We start from the raw sequence: 14,935 nt of genomic DNA, 5'->3' as shown, positions 1-14,935 counted from the left end.
CTTCTTTTCCTCCCAATCGCCTGTCCTTAGTGGAAAGGGGGGAGAGGGAGGGGCAAAAAGGGGGAAGTGGGGGGGAAGAGGAGGTTAACAATACATCTGCCAGGGTTTTATTGTCACCCCGCAATCTAACCTTCAACAACTGGAAAGATGCATTCTCATATTTAAACTTTTAAAAACTCTATTTCTATTTTCAGTGTGATGGCCGTGAAGTGCTTTATAACTAAGCCCAGCAATTTCGGCAGGAAGCTTTGATTTTGAGTAAAACGCTCGACGGTTGGTGCGGCAGCCCTGGGAACGGCGGAAGTTCACACCCTCGACACGGGCTTCGTGTCCCTCTCTCTGGCTGCAGCCCAAGTGACAGCGCTGGGAAGGTGCTCGGTGTCACCAAACTTTCCATTCTTTTCAAATGAAAGCCCATAGAAACGCAGAGAGGGACGGGAGGAACACGCTGATGCCCATGACTCCAGCGCGAGCCGTGCGGTCTGCCCTCAATAGCCCTGGAAATATATAACGCGCATAGTTCACCACACACACCAACAACACGGGGGAGGTGGAGAGAATGATTTAGTGGCCTTTGTGCATCCTTTCATTGTATATACTGCATGCCTTGTATGCAAATACCTTCTTTGAACATAAGAAAATGGGTGAAGCGGAAGTTCCGAGATGGTTCTTACTGGAACTTACTTACATACCGTTCTGTTCTTAAATTGGTGTATGTTATACCACCCAGCAATTAAAGTGTCCAACAAGAACCTTTCTAACTGCAGCATGAAGCCTTGTGGTGTCCCCACTTAGCTCTATATTAAATCTCCGTTAGTTCCTTGTATTCCAAAAGCAGATCTCCTATCAAACTCCTTTTTCTCTCCCCTCAAGGCTGAATATTTAATGGGCATCCAGCAGCTCCTCATCAGGCATTTCCTCCGCCCTCAAGCTGTTGAGTTTTTCTGGAGGGCTTCCAGGACCTGGGTAAGGTGGGTTGTTTGTCTTTCCTTCTCTCTCGAGTCTGCAGCCCAGAGTTGAGCAGAACTTTCCAAGCAAACAGCTTTACTCGCTGGCACCGCTGTTTCCTGAGCTCTGTGATTAACTCCTTTGCTGATACATCTGATCCTTCCTTGCAATTAAATCCTCTCACCTTTGTGCAACTCGCTTCTCACCGTCTCTCCTAAGCCCTGGATCTCAGCAACCGCTTTCCACTTTTGACCTATAAGTGTATTTATTTGAAGAGCCTCTTCCACTGTGCAACCTCCTGCTTGAGGTCGCATTTATCTCGGTACATGCTGCGGAGCACGAGCCCTTTCCCGACAACACCCTGTCGAGGGTTAAGATTGCGGGGTGACAATAAAACCCTGGCAGATGTATTGTTAACCCCCTCTTCCCCCCCCCGCCACTTCCCCCTCCCTCTCCCCCCTTTTCCACTAAGGAGAGGCGATTGGGAGGAAAAGAAGGACAGAGTGAAGAGAGTTGGAAAAAATTAAAGATGTTTTACTAGTGCTACTAATAAGAATAGAGAAAATAATACAAAATATACAAAACCAATCTTGAAAGTCTCAGCAACTGCAGAGCCGGCACCCAAAGTCCTGGACTGGACTCTGCAGCCAATCGGAGCTGGATTCAGTCTGTCACTAGGCCTCAGTTCGCAGGGACGACTAGCAAGGTCCTCTCCTAATGTCGGCCATAAGCAGAAGGGAAAAGGGCAAAAGGGAAAAGCCAACGAGATCCTCGTGATCTCGCACTTTTATATGAAGTATTCACGTGAATGGGATGTTATACACAGTTGGTCAGTTTCTTGGTCACTTGTTTCTCGTCGCCCCTCTCGCGAGATGTCCATCTGTGCTTATCAATAAGTTTGCATTCCATTGCTAGGTTTACCAAAACATGTGTCTGGTGCTCCAGGAAAATGCAGTTAATATGAAGGCTTTAGCTGACAGGCAAATTCACTGAGAGAGAAACTTGTTTTTAACAAAACCAGGACACACCCTGATAACTGTTGCCGGCTTTACGCACTCTTATCATCCAGCAATTGTTATTCCAGGAGACACCCTGCCATCAATTTTTGGTCTCCTGATTTATGGTCACTTCCCCTTTGCTCCCTTGCTCCAGCATTTACATGAATTCTTATTCCAGCTGCAACACTTGCAGCAGGTGGCACAGCATAAGCAGATATTCTCAAAATCCACCGATCTTGCATGATTGTCCACAAGGCACAGCAAATAAAAGCAGCGTGATGTCGTTTCACCTATTAGTTTCTTTAACATAACCATGTCAACTACAGGTATAGAATATTGTTATGTTAAACATTGTTACTGGATTGAGACCTTTCAAAATAAAACCAAGAAATGCAAAATTGGTATCATTCCAATAACTGGGAGTTGACTCCACATGTCCAGCTTTATCACTGAGGGTATGAGGCTTTGCTCTGTTTCGTGACCCCAAGAAAGTGACACCATGGAGGGGGGAAATCACAAAAATGCTCATTTAGAAGAAAAAGCAGGGGAGGGAAGTTAAAAAAACAACCACCAAAAAAACCCCACAGCAAACAAAAAACCAAACCAACCAAACACCAAAGCCCATCATTCTTTCCTCATTGGCAAATAATCAAAAACAAGCAGTTTATCCACCTGGAAAGGGGAGGAAAAAATTCCGCAAACTGATGATCAAAAATCAAATAAAGACAAGATATTCTGCATAAGCATCTGTTAAATAAGGGGCTGGAGAAGGGGACGAAATGCATAGTTTTCTTTTCTACTTTCCTTCAAAGAGTGAATGAAAAATTATTCTGCACAGCAAGAAAATCACTTGTAATAGAGTTCAGAAAATATATTGTTACCTTTAGAAGCATCTTGCTCAACACTTGATTTCACATTTTCATTCCTTAGAGATTACAATTCTTTGCATTTTTATATCTCGGAGTTTACCACCTTGTGGTTTTGAAGTACAAACAACTTCATAAATATTATTCATAGCATTAGAAAAAAAATCAAGTAGATTCATGTTCTCCCACATAAATGACAAGTGAATAAATACAAGTTATATGGGTGACTAACTGAAATATTGCACTAACGTTTCCTGGCACTGTGGGCACATCACGGTCGCTGTACACAGGGGTCATCAATACTGAATAAATGTGGGTTAACGTGAACGTTACCCCTAGGCCAGACTTTCAATTAGAGCTCATTCGAACTTTGTTAGTGTGGAAAATTTTACCTTATGTTAAGAGACTTTGTTTCTAAGGAGACCTACAGGACTCACCTTCTTCCAACAACACGGGGGAGATGGAGAGGATGATTTAGTGGCCTTTGTGCATCCTTTCATTGTATATACTGCATGCCTTGTATGCAAATACCTGCTTTGAACATAAGAAAATGGGTGAAGCGAAAGTTCTGAGATGGTTCTTACTGGAAATTATGCTATGCTGGTATAACCTTTCCCTTACAACTTGTTTTATTTATATAGTAACTTCTTCCGTTTAGGCAAACCCTGAATTACGGTCACCTCTTAACACCGGCAGCACTAGAACACAAGAAACCGATCAAAGTGACGTGGGAAGGCTGCGACCTTAGCTCTGCTTCCATCCGGAACAAAATGCCCAATAAGATTAATATTTAAATTACCATAACGGGACATATAAACCACGATGTCCCTGGGATGAGTAAGGTGAATCACCCTACGTTGTACTGGCCGTGGATGTCTCCCACGGGCTCTGTTTGATGACACGCTGTTCAGATGTGCAGACACCGTGCCGAGCTAGAACGAGATGTTTGTTTTTTTGGAAATGGAGCCCAAGACTCTGAAGAGAAACACAGAGTTTGGGTGAACACCAGCTCCCCGCTCAGAGTTCCCCTGCAGAGCCAACGCTTCGCTCACACAGACCTAACCAGGCTCTGCATGGGAACCAGAGATACACAGAACCACAGAATCACAGAATCCCAGAATGTCAGGGGTTGAATGGACCTGGAAAGCTCATCCAGTGCAATCCCCCCATGGAGCAGGAACATCCAGATGAGGTGACACAGGAAGGTGTCCAGGCGGGTTGGAATGTCTGCACAGAAGGAGACTCCACAACCCCCTGGGCAGCCTGGGCCAGGCTCTGCCACCCTCACCCCCAACAAGTTGCTTCTCATATTCAAGTGGAACCTCTTGTGTTCCAGTTTGCACCCATTGCCCCTTGTCCTGTCACTGGTTGTCACCAGAAGAGCCTGGCTCCATCCTCCTGACACTCCCCCTTTCCATATTGATCCCCATGAATGAGTCACCCCTCAGTCTCCTCTTGTCCAGCTCCAGAGCCCCAGCTCCCTCAGCCTTTCCTCACACGGGAGATGCTCCACTCCCTTCAGCATCTTGGTGGCTGCGCTGGACTCTCTCCAGCAGTTCCCTGTCCTGCTGGAACTGAGGGGCCACAACTGGACACAATATTCCAGGTGTGGTCTCCCCAGGGCAGAGCAGAGGGGCAGGAGAACCTCTCTGACCTACTGACCCCCCCTTCTAACCCACCCCAGGTACCATGGGCTTCCTGGCCACAAGGGCCCAGTGCTGGCTCATGGTCACCCTGCTGTCCCCAGGACCCCCATGTCCCTTTCTGCTACTCTGCTCTCTAATAGGTCATTCAGTCTTAGTTCAGAAGAAATAAAAATACAAAATTTTCTTCTTTTCTCTTATCTGGAAAGCAAATGCTTTTTTTTCTGGAAGCTTGAGCAGTCAGCTCATGTGCCGTATCTACAGTGAGAGCCGCAGCCACACAGCATTCAAATACAACAATGCAGGGAACTGCTGGGACGCTTGTGTTCCAAATATCGAACAACAAATGCCAAGCAACCTGTACAATTATAGGGAATGTAAAATGGAAAGAGAAAACTGAACTCAGGAAAGGGAATAGATAAAAATCGGGCTTTTGAGAATGACGCCAAGTAATAACATCCCATCCTGGCCCCCGTACAAGATCTGGGGAGTTCGCTTCCCTTGGCAAACTCTAGAAAATCACAGTTTTTCCAGCTTATAGTTACACTCTAAACAATAAGTGCTTTGGGGCTCCAAGATCTCCAATTAAATGCCCTGCTATCCAATTTACATATAACCTGCTGGTGAACAAGGACTGACTCTTAATTTCTTTGGGGAATGTGTCCCTTGGAGTGGTTCCAGGCGTGGGTAACGACTCTGTTATTTTGGATGGATTTTCTGTGCTGCCTGGGAGCATTTGTATCACCACAAAAAGAGAAGAAACAAACAATTAGTGCTTTTATAACTTCTTAAAATCTGATTATTCCAGGGAATTAGAGAGTCAGTGTATCCATTGGAGGTAGAGGGGTGGAACAAGGGGTGTCATTAACAGTAGCATTGCCCTGGGTCATTCCTCAGACCAGAAGAGCATGTATATACTTCCCAAATATGACATTTTTCTCCAAGAATTCAGTCCTGGATCCTGAAAGGCACCTCAGTGTGACTGAGGATCTAGACCTGTACGTCTGAATAAGATGTAGATGTTTTACTGTTTAGATTTAGATGATTCAGTGAACAAATGTCACAGCTACTCACGCTGAGCAAAAATGTACCTTTGACAGTCAGGGGTTCAAAATCTGCACCACTTAGGAGCCGAAAAGTCCCATTTTCCAAAGGGAGTTCACATCTACCAGAGTCACACTGCAAACTAATCAGAATTCCTCATCCTTGTATAAATTTTTGCCTAGAATCTGTATTTTCAAGTCTTTTCTTGTTGCTATGCCCAGCTTTGCTTTTCTTGCTGAGCATCGATTGAATTCAACTCGCTACATTATTCTGCTCAAGCAGATCTGTTATGATTATTAAAAATATTACACGTGCCAAAATATTTTGACTGAGAAAGTGAAAAGCATTCCCAGCACCCCAAGCTCCCTATCTGCTGTATGTCTTGCGAAGAATTGGCCCAAAATAAAATTACATTGGTGGGATGGAGAGCTGATCCCTGGGCAGCAGCGACGCTGTAGACAACGCGTGCACGACACACAGCGCTTGGGCACAGGTGAGGTGAGAATTACTTACTTGCTGCTGAAAATTACTTTGCCCCACAGGAAAAGAAAGCAAAGGGAGGAACACTGCACTCATCATAACAATAATCCTGTGAGGAGGAGGCTGCAAAGAGGCTTTAGGTGCAGGGCTTAGCAGCAAACAGCCTCTGGGTTTAGGCTTCTGCACTTTGCTTTTTCATGAATGTAAATAACAGCAAAACAAAACAGCTCAATAGAAGCTTTCACTCAAGCGTAACTCTTTATAGTCCATAAAGGACCCTCCTGCCTCCATCCCTATTTGTCCCAACATTATTTCAGCTTCTAGTCCAGTTATTCTGAGTCCTGTCTCCCATATTACTGCAGTTTCTGCTCAACAAGCAAAATTAATTATTTTTACTAGTTTTTTATACTGACACCTGAAAGAGCAACGCAGCACATTCCCAATATTTATTCCCTGCGAATATTTCCCATGGACAGCTTTGCGCCCTGCGTCCCACATAGGAAAAGTGATTTTCCTCCAAGAATGAAGCGCTGGGATTTTCAGGGAGATAATGTCCCGGATGTTATGCCCGAGAGATAACATTTCAATAAGGCAGCCCTGGCGTGGCCCTGGAAGGCGTCCAGCGCTGGCGTGTAGCCCAGCAACCTGCCCCAAACAGCCAGCGCTTCCAGGAAATGGAAATGAAACGCAGCGATTTTAAACAACCCTTTCACAGGTCCCACAGGACTGGGAAGAACTGGGGGATGAATCACTGCTCACAACACGTCTTCAAGGAAGTCAACATTAAAAAAAAATCACCGGGCTCCAAAGGGCATAATTGGCTCCTTGGGGACCAAGGGGGACCCTTTGCTGGAGCTACAACCGTGTTTCAGCCTAAAACGGTACCACCCCCATCTTGCTGGACGCAGGAACTGGTTCAGTCAGAGCGTGGGCAGGGGGGTCTGTAAGAAAAGAAGCAGCGTCCGGCAGTGGACGGTCTTGCTGACGCAGCACAATGTGTTGAATCTGTAAGAATATCTTTGTGCTGTTGCAACGCCTTTCTCATTTATGCGTGCACTGGGTGCTCAGCAAATAGATTTAGCAACCAGGCATTGTTAAACTCAGATATGTTCCTCCTTCCAGACTTATTTTGTATGCCAACTGTTAATATCTGCCACAGTAACCTTGAAGTTTCTCTGAGTTAGCACTAAGTTTTGGCCCCGAAGTGACAGTTTGCTGTTGAAAATGCTGTTTTCTTAGGATAAGCCACAGAGCCCAACAATGGTTCACCAAAAGTCCAGCTCCCAAACAGCGACTCACTCCTGGGGCTTGTGAGATTCTCTTGCACTCCCACCCGAGGAGCTGCTGGTTGTTCTCATCACCTCTCAGCTCAGGGATAGCAACAAACTCAGGGGCAAAATCAAGGATTTAATGTCTGTGATCCAATTCCTGATCAATAACTGCAAAGCTGCTTCAGACCCTTAGACACACGCTGGCTTCATAAACATCTTTGGTTTAGTCAGAGAAAAGTCTATGCAGCCTGCTTCAGAAAATGGAAAAATATCCAACATCTTTTTCAATTTTCTGTTCTTACTTAATTAGACAGATTGATCAGGGAAACCTGAATTGCTTCCAGTGTCAGCAAGACTGTCCTGAACTAGACTGTCCTAAACTCGCTCCCTCTTTACTTTCCTGGCAGAAGGAAACACGCCAAAATTACCCAACAAACAAAAAAACGTTTCCCTAACACCTCACAGAATAAGTAGCAAGTATTATATTCTAATACTCAAGGTGGATTATAAATCTCTCAATAGGTTAGATAGTACCTTTGCTTTCATATCTAAAATTTTCTTCTCTTCTCAAGCTTTCTGATGACCCTGTGATTGACAGCCGGCTTTTAGAAAAGGCCATTGTCACACTGAATCCCCACAGCACAAACCCCATGAATGAAACAGAGAGGGATTGTATTGGCAGGTGTGACAGCACAGAGACTAAAAAGAATATCAACAGATAGAGCTGCCTCCAGACTTGACCATTTATACCTGTAGTACCTCGTATTGAAATGTATGTATGTCTGCAAATGTGCACAAACACACACGCAGCCCATGCCAGAGTCACACGAATTGTGGACCGAGATCAGGTGCTGTATCATAAGTTAAGGCTTTTATAACTTCTACCCTGACAAAAGCATGTTTTTTCCTGGGATAAACAGCGAACGTTATTCTCAGGAGGGTCGGTCAGTGAGACAGGGGCTACGTGACTTCCCCAACTCCATTCTGTGATTTTTGGTGCTGATCTTCCACCCTCTCATATTTTCTTAACATAACAGCAGATTTCTGTTTCCTTCTCTAGCGCAGTTAAGCCTTTCTCCAATTTCATCGATGCCCCGTCGTGATACAGGCTCCTATTTTCAGGTACCTTCAGTATTTGCATAAGAAAATGTTCTTTGCTCACTTCTCCTGAGCAGTTGGATAATTCCTGCCAAAAATCTGTTTGAGTTAAAAGCAGGTGCCTGTGACTCGTTCGCTGGGATTGCCAGGCATTTCCTCTTTGGATCAAAGTGCTGCCTTCAGACCTGAAATCTTTATACCAAAACCTTCTCCGTTTTAAGTGTCTTGTTAAGAAACATGTTTTTATGCCCGAACCCAACTTATTCTGCCTCTTCCACAATGCTGCGTTCACTACGCATGTGCAAAGCGGCTTATAAGAAACAAGAAAGCTAGAAAAAAAAACCTCATTAAAAATAAATACTTAAATCATAATAGCTGCATAATCTCAGGAAAAACTAACCTATTCCAGTAGATTTTAGTTGAAAGGTTGCATCCAGAAAAAAAAAAAGCACACCAGAAGGTGGTAAGTGTGTCTAGTTTGTAACATCACTCCTGAAAAACAGCTAGAGGCATTTCCTTCTAGTTTTGTATGCAGTGTGTTTCTTCGTGCCTTTTTATTCCTAGTTCCTCAGTTATGGTAAAATGTGCAGGTTTGAGAATTGGCGCTGCCCCTACAACCAGACCCGAGCAGTTCCTTTTAAACAAGGTCGCACTTCACCACGTTGATGCTACAAACCCACATAATTACCCTGGGCTCCACCTAGAAGGCTGAATGAAAGCTCTGATGAGTAATCGAGGTTGCATCTCCAATCTTCTGCACTGACAAATGTTCCGAGTGCAAAATGGGGATTGCATGTGTGCCTGTGAGGAAACGCTGGTTGAAAGCACCATCCTCCCTGCTCTGCCATCTCCGGTGATGTATCACTGAGCAAAACTACGTTGCTCTCACAAGGGTTTTCTAAAATCCCCTGGCGTCTCCTCTCTGGCCACAAACACGTTTTGCCTCGTCTGTGCTTTCTCTGAGCGAACTTGCAATCGCAGTTCGCACAGGGCCAAGTGCTGTGCTTGCTGAAAATGCTCAGCTCCTATTAAAGCACTTTCTTTTTCTCCATCTCTGCATTTTGTATGTTTTGGTGAAGCTACAACAGTTAAAAATACATGTTTAACCTTCTGAAAAAACCTCTAGGTAACTTGCAGTCAACTTCTCAGTTTAAATCGTGACTGTGCTACGTTAAGTTACTTTGGAAAACACTTTCACTTTGACTCAGGTCAGTACAAAGGTCCAGTTATTAAAATTAAAAGTGATCTACGTCTGTACAGAAGCCAATATATAGCAGATTTCTTGAAACTAACCTCACGTTTCCCTAAAATGTGAAGAGGAAAAATCCAAGAAGTCTACATTCAGCAATGTTTTTATTGAAAGTGAGCATTAGCAGTATTTAACCGAGCATTTGTTAGAAATTAAACCAGAAGATGCTACTGAGAGAAACCTGCTGTTAAAAGTGAGCGTGTCTCTGTCAGAAGCAGCAACTTATGAACGCATTTAAAAGTGTATCTTAGTGCTGTTGCGATGAGATTTCATTGTGCCCTTAGATTGTTACCACTAGCATGTCTATGTTGTTAATATTGATAGCAGTTACCTTATCGTAGAGGCTCATGGAACCAAGAGCCAGTAGAGACAAGCCAGAGGTTTTGCCAGGGGGAGGAAAAGGACTCGGAGGCAACAAGAGGTCATCAGCATTTCCCATGATTGTGCTTCAAATACGCGCAGCGTTCGCTCCCCCGCTATTGTTCTTACGTTCACCTTTCCAAGCAAGGTCAGCCAGGACTATTTTAAAAAAGTCAAAACAAAACGTCAATATGAGTTTGAGCTTTTTGCAAGGAAAACTCTGCAATAATCTTGATGTCTGACACAGAAAAAAAGTTCTCCCCCCTTTTTCTTGCATACAGTAACTTCCCTTAAATCTTCTAGATCTGTTTAGACAGGACCAAGAATGGAATACTACCCTCAATTAAAAATTCTTTCAAAGGGAAAGGGTGGATGCAGTCAGAGAATCAGGAAGGAAATCTTAAACGCAATATTCACACCAGTATTTCAGTGATGTGTGTTACACCTCTGTCTATATATATGTATATATTTGCTTCATACACATGTAGCAATATGTTCTGGTTGTGAACATTTTACAGATCTGAGGCCCACTTTGACCTGATAGGCTCTTAAACTGGCAGCACATCATTTCATCTGACATGTCGACACAAATACTTGAGCACGTTACAGTGACACCTAATAACAACTATATCGGGAAGAACAGAATTCCATCATTGTGAATGCATTTTTTCTTTTAAAAGAATTATTAAAGCCATCCTGAAGGCTGTAATGCAAACCACACATCTCATGCCAACTTTGATTCAGTACAGACACTCTGACATTAAAACCTTAACTCCCCCTTCAGAGGAAAACAGCAGAGCTTTGTTTGATGCATCGCGTACGACTTCTGACCAGATCTTGCCCTATCCCAGGCTTTCAATGCAAATATATTAATGTCAGCAGGAGAAGCAGAGATCTTCCAATAGAAAATGTCAAATTTGCATCTGTAAAATAAAAATATATTAATCTGGTTTCTGCCATAAATTGCATTTTCTTAAAGACTTGGAAGGGTGTCAAACCCAAATCCCTGACATTTCAGTTTGATTTAGTGAAACGGCAGAAGGAGCTTAGCTAATGAGGTAGATGCATTTTGTGGGTGATAACACAGTGCTAGAAAGGTTGGTCGCCAGGTAAAAAATGATCTGCTCTACAAAGTGCAGGAGGAGGCTGGTGACTGCTCAATGCCACTACGTCTAGACTGAGATATGAAAAGCAACCAACCAACAACAAAACCAACCAACTAACGCACCCGAACAACAAAAACCAGGCTTGTGGTTTCTGTGGTTTGTGCTGGAGCTGGGCATAAACTTCTGATCTGTGCTGATATGCCAATCATTTCCAGGCAAAGTGATTTAATATCACATCAGTAAAAATTCTTAGGTCTTGACCTATCAATCTGCTGGTGTGTAAAATCAGAGATGAGGGTGTAGATTTCAAAACAAAATCTGAAAAAATATAGTGAACATTTGAATATACCAAAGGTTTATTCTCCCAGCCCAGAACCGCTGTTTAGACTGTGCATGACATTAAACATTGCCTATTTTCGTTTGCCCTATTGTTCATAGATCTCTTAATATAAAGAAAAAATGCTAAACAACAGTGTCTATTTCAGCATTTTTGACCAAACGCCTAAACCCCGTTTTTACGACGGCTTGTAGCGAGGGGTGAGGATAAAAGCGGTGAGTTTCCTCCCTGCTGTAGCGCGATGCGTTGGGGCAGCGTTCAGCTCACGGCAGCGGCGTTTGCCAGATTACTCAAACTCACTTAAATTTCACAGCAACACAAGCTGAAGAACTTTCTCCTTGTAGTCTCTCCAACTGGAATGAATGTCACTGAAAATTACTGTTTAGTGCTCCTTTGCTTCACAAATTGTTTGGGTTTTTTTTTTTTCCCTTCAGCTTTGAATGGTTGAAAGTCTTTAAGTCAGTCTTATTATGGGATCAAAGCTGGCGCTGAGATCATAGCTTTCGGTTGTCACTTGGATTTTTTTCAGTATAAACAGTGTTTCAATGGCTATAATGCTCATGAAAAGTCCCACATTGGCCACGCTGAAATCTGCGCTTTGTAAGCCATGTTATTTCTCCATATTTTCTTTAATCCTTAAACCTAACAGAGAGATTTTAGTTTTGACTCCACCATCTTCCTGCTGATGAAGCCCAGCTACGCAATGTGGAGAAATAGACATAATAGTTCTTATACATTTACGTGAGGAAACAAGTATGTATTTGTCAAAAGAGTATGACTAATCCAGAAAAAAGATCGTTTTCTCAGAAGTTCTGGGAACATACGGTGATGCAGAAAAGAACAAAGAAGGAATTATTCCTAATCAGAACAGAGCAAGTGAGATTATCATGAGATGGAGCAAAGATAAGAAAACTATCATTGACTAAGGAGACACGTGCTGAGAAAACAAACCATTCATTAGTACGTAAAGGAGGTAATATCTATATGAATTGAAGAACTAGAGGCAATTGCTCTAATGATTTTATTCCGTATTCGTCTAATGCTCAGACTAAATCTGGGTAATATCTACAACAACCAAATATGATGCTTGCAATGAGAAGTAAAAAAATCATAGTATGGATTTTGATTTGTTCTGTGAGATGGTTTTAGAAGGTCCTGAAGACTAATCTGCCTTGATTGCTATCAGAGTGGTCAACCTGCCTCAGGGCTGGATCATCTGGTGTTGAGGGAACCCTGCAGACCAGTAAAATTAGCAGCCTGGAGATCGTCACCACACCACTTTATAGGCATGGGCTGAAATGGGGTAATATATCTACCGACATAAATACGGATTGGAGTATTTAACTCTGAGCAGATCTTAAAATACAAAATTCACTATGTGAAGATAAAATGCCACACATAATTCAGTCTCTGAAATGTCTCCCTGCAACACAACTTCTTCTTAACAGAGAATTAACAATAAATTCTACCTATTTTCCAGCCTAAATAACATCCCCAGCTCATAAAGGAAACCCTTCAATGAGGAATATTTTTTTGTTTGTGTTTCATCTTTTGTATGAGAGATGCCACAAATTATATTTTTAAAAAAATAGGATCACCTTTTCTGTCAGTTCAGGAGTGAGAGCGTAGGACCAGCCCCCGGCTTCCCCCAGTGTTTTGCCCCTTTTGGTTTTCACCAAAGGAGCCAAGGACCCAAATCTCCTGTCCACGGCTCCTGCGCAGAGCAGACCCTGGAAACGGTTCCTGCAAAGGACAGAGAGAACAGCGGTCACCAAAAATAAGGGGACAAATGGGAGGATGTAGCGAGCAAGACACAGAAAATGTGTTTCCTCTCAACTGTTACTTCTGCTGCGTCCTTTCAAACACGTCACCTCGCGAGAAAGACGGTTAGTGAGACAATGCTTTGGAATCTAGCATAAGAATTCACTCATTTGTCCCCACCTTAGTTAAAACAGTAACAGAGTTGTGCAAATACTTAATGCCTTGTTTAAACATTGTGCAACTGAACAGTTCAAAAGTTATTGTTCTGTTGTAATAGTTAGTTAACAGAGACATACATTGAATCTTTATAAAACCAGTGTAAAATAGCCAGTATTTCAAGGGGCTTTTTATTGCCATCAGCTATGAGTAAATGTTAGCATCCAACAAATGAAAATAGTTTGTGTGTAGGGTGACAGGTTGTGACTTTGCATCCATCCAGGCCTGCCAGGAGGAATTTAATATAAACAGTGCTTCATTTTAGAGCCTGGTTTTTTGGAGATCCAGAGCACTGTCCAGATGTCTCTGGAGAGGCAGCACAGCTGTAAGAGCTGTACAAAGGAAGGAAAAACTCTGCCCAAATACCGCAGCTCTGCCCAACCTTTCGGCTGAGTTCCTCTGTGACAGCCATCAGAGTACAAAATACTCACATACGCCTGTATTCCCGGCAGCTTTTCATCTTTAAATGGCTGCTTTAATTTCTATTTATTTTTAAAAAGGCCTGAGTATGTGTCCAAGAGATATTTGTCATAGTTTTACAAGGTAGAATTGTGATTTCAGTTTATTAACAGGTATTATTTATTGCTTGTGCTTGTTTTGGGCTCTGTAGTGATTATGTCTCACTGGGCATGTAAAGGATTTGTTTGCTGGGGCCAGTCTATAAACTAAGATTTCTCTGTTCCATACCTGTTCTGTAATCAAAAGAAAATTACCCAAATAGGTTAGCAAAATGTTATGTGTCTCCTTTTAATGTTAGAATAACAGCGCTAAAAATCTGCAATGCTTTACTCCTTCTGGTTACAATATACAGCCTTTCGCTGTTCTTGGGTTGAGGTCATTTCATATATATTCCAATTTTCTAGCAAAGTATCATTTCCAATTCCATTATTTAGTTATTAAATTCAGCCATCTGCTATAAACCTGTCTCATTTCTCAAGCCCAGCAACCCCCAAGCAAAGTCCAGCCCAAGAAATACCCTCCGAACCTGTCAGACTGTTTGCTTTTCTGCCAGACTCCAGAGGTGCTGGCACCACAACACGTGTGAGTGGCATCAGTCCTGTACATTTGACAAAGATTAAGAAACTGAAAATAGCTGTAAATGCAGAAAATCTTAGCTTTGTGACTATTCCCCAAGGTAGATGACTAAATGTAGTCCTGTTATGAAATAAACCCTCAAGAAAACCATGAAGAATCAATGTAGCGTGTTGCATTAGTCCCTTGAAACGGTTAAAGATGCAGCCCGGTGACAGGCAGTTTTGTGCTGAATTCCCCAGGTACGTACGATACCACGATTAAAGAGAGAGGATCCAAATGACAAGTGCCTTGTGCCACCAGAATTGCTGTTAGCACATCTCCGCTGCTTGACGATAAAAGACGATCCTGTAAATGCGCACGTGCTCGAGAATTTCTGTGCTTCTCAGATTCAGTGGGTTCACAAAGGGCTTTTTCTGCGGTTAAATGTTTGACGCTGTAAAAGATACTGATATGATACACTAAAGCTAAAGCAGATTGAGAGAAATGCCATGTGGCTTCAAACACCTTAGGGAAAGAGAGTGGA

The 14,935-nt window shown here is 42.9% G+C and overlaps 1 long non-coding RNA gene across 1 annotated transcript; it reads right to left on the bottom strand.

The window, feature by feature from the left end:
• Positions 1-105: 105 nt before the first annotated feature.
• On the bottom strand, positions 106-14,931 carry LOC135580227 (uncharacterized). The gene is made up of 3 exons (XR_010474574.1): positions 12,999-14,931; positions 9,929-10,116; positions 106-3,343 (listed from the first exon to the last, which is right to left on the bottom strand). It is a non-coding gene; the product is annotated as an uncharacterized LOC135580227 (long non-coding RNA).
• Positions 14,932-14,935: the final 4 nt, after the last annotated feature.

Source organism: Columba livia, chromosome 9 (assembly GCF_036013475.1).
Source record: "Columba livia isolate bColLiv1 breed racing homer chromosome 9, bColLiv1.pat.W.v2, whole genome shotgun sequence".
In the NCBI taxonomy this organism is placed as follows: domain Eukaryota; kingdom Metazoa; phylum Chordata; class Aves; order Columbiformes; family Columbidae; genus Columba; species Columba livia.
The sequence above is the reverse complement of the archived record's forward strand: the minus strand, read 5'-3'. Positions and strand labels throughout refer to the sequence as shown.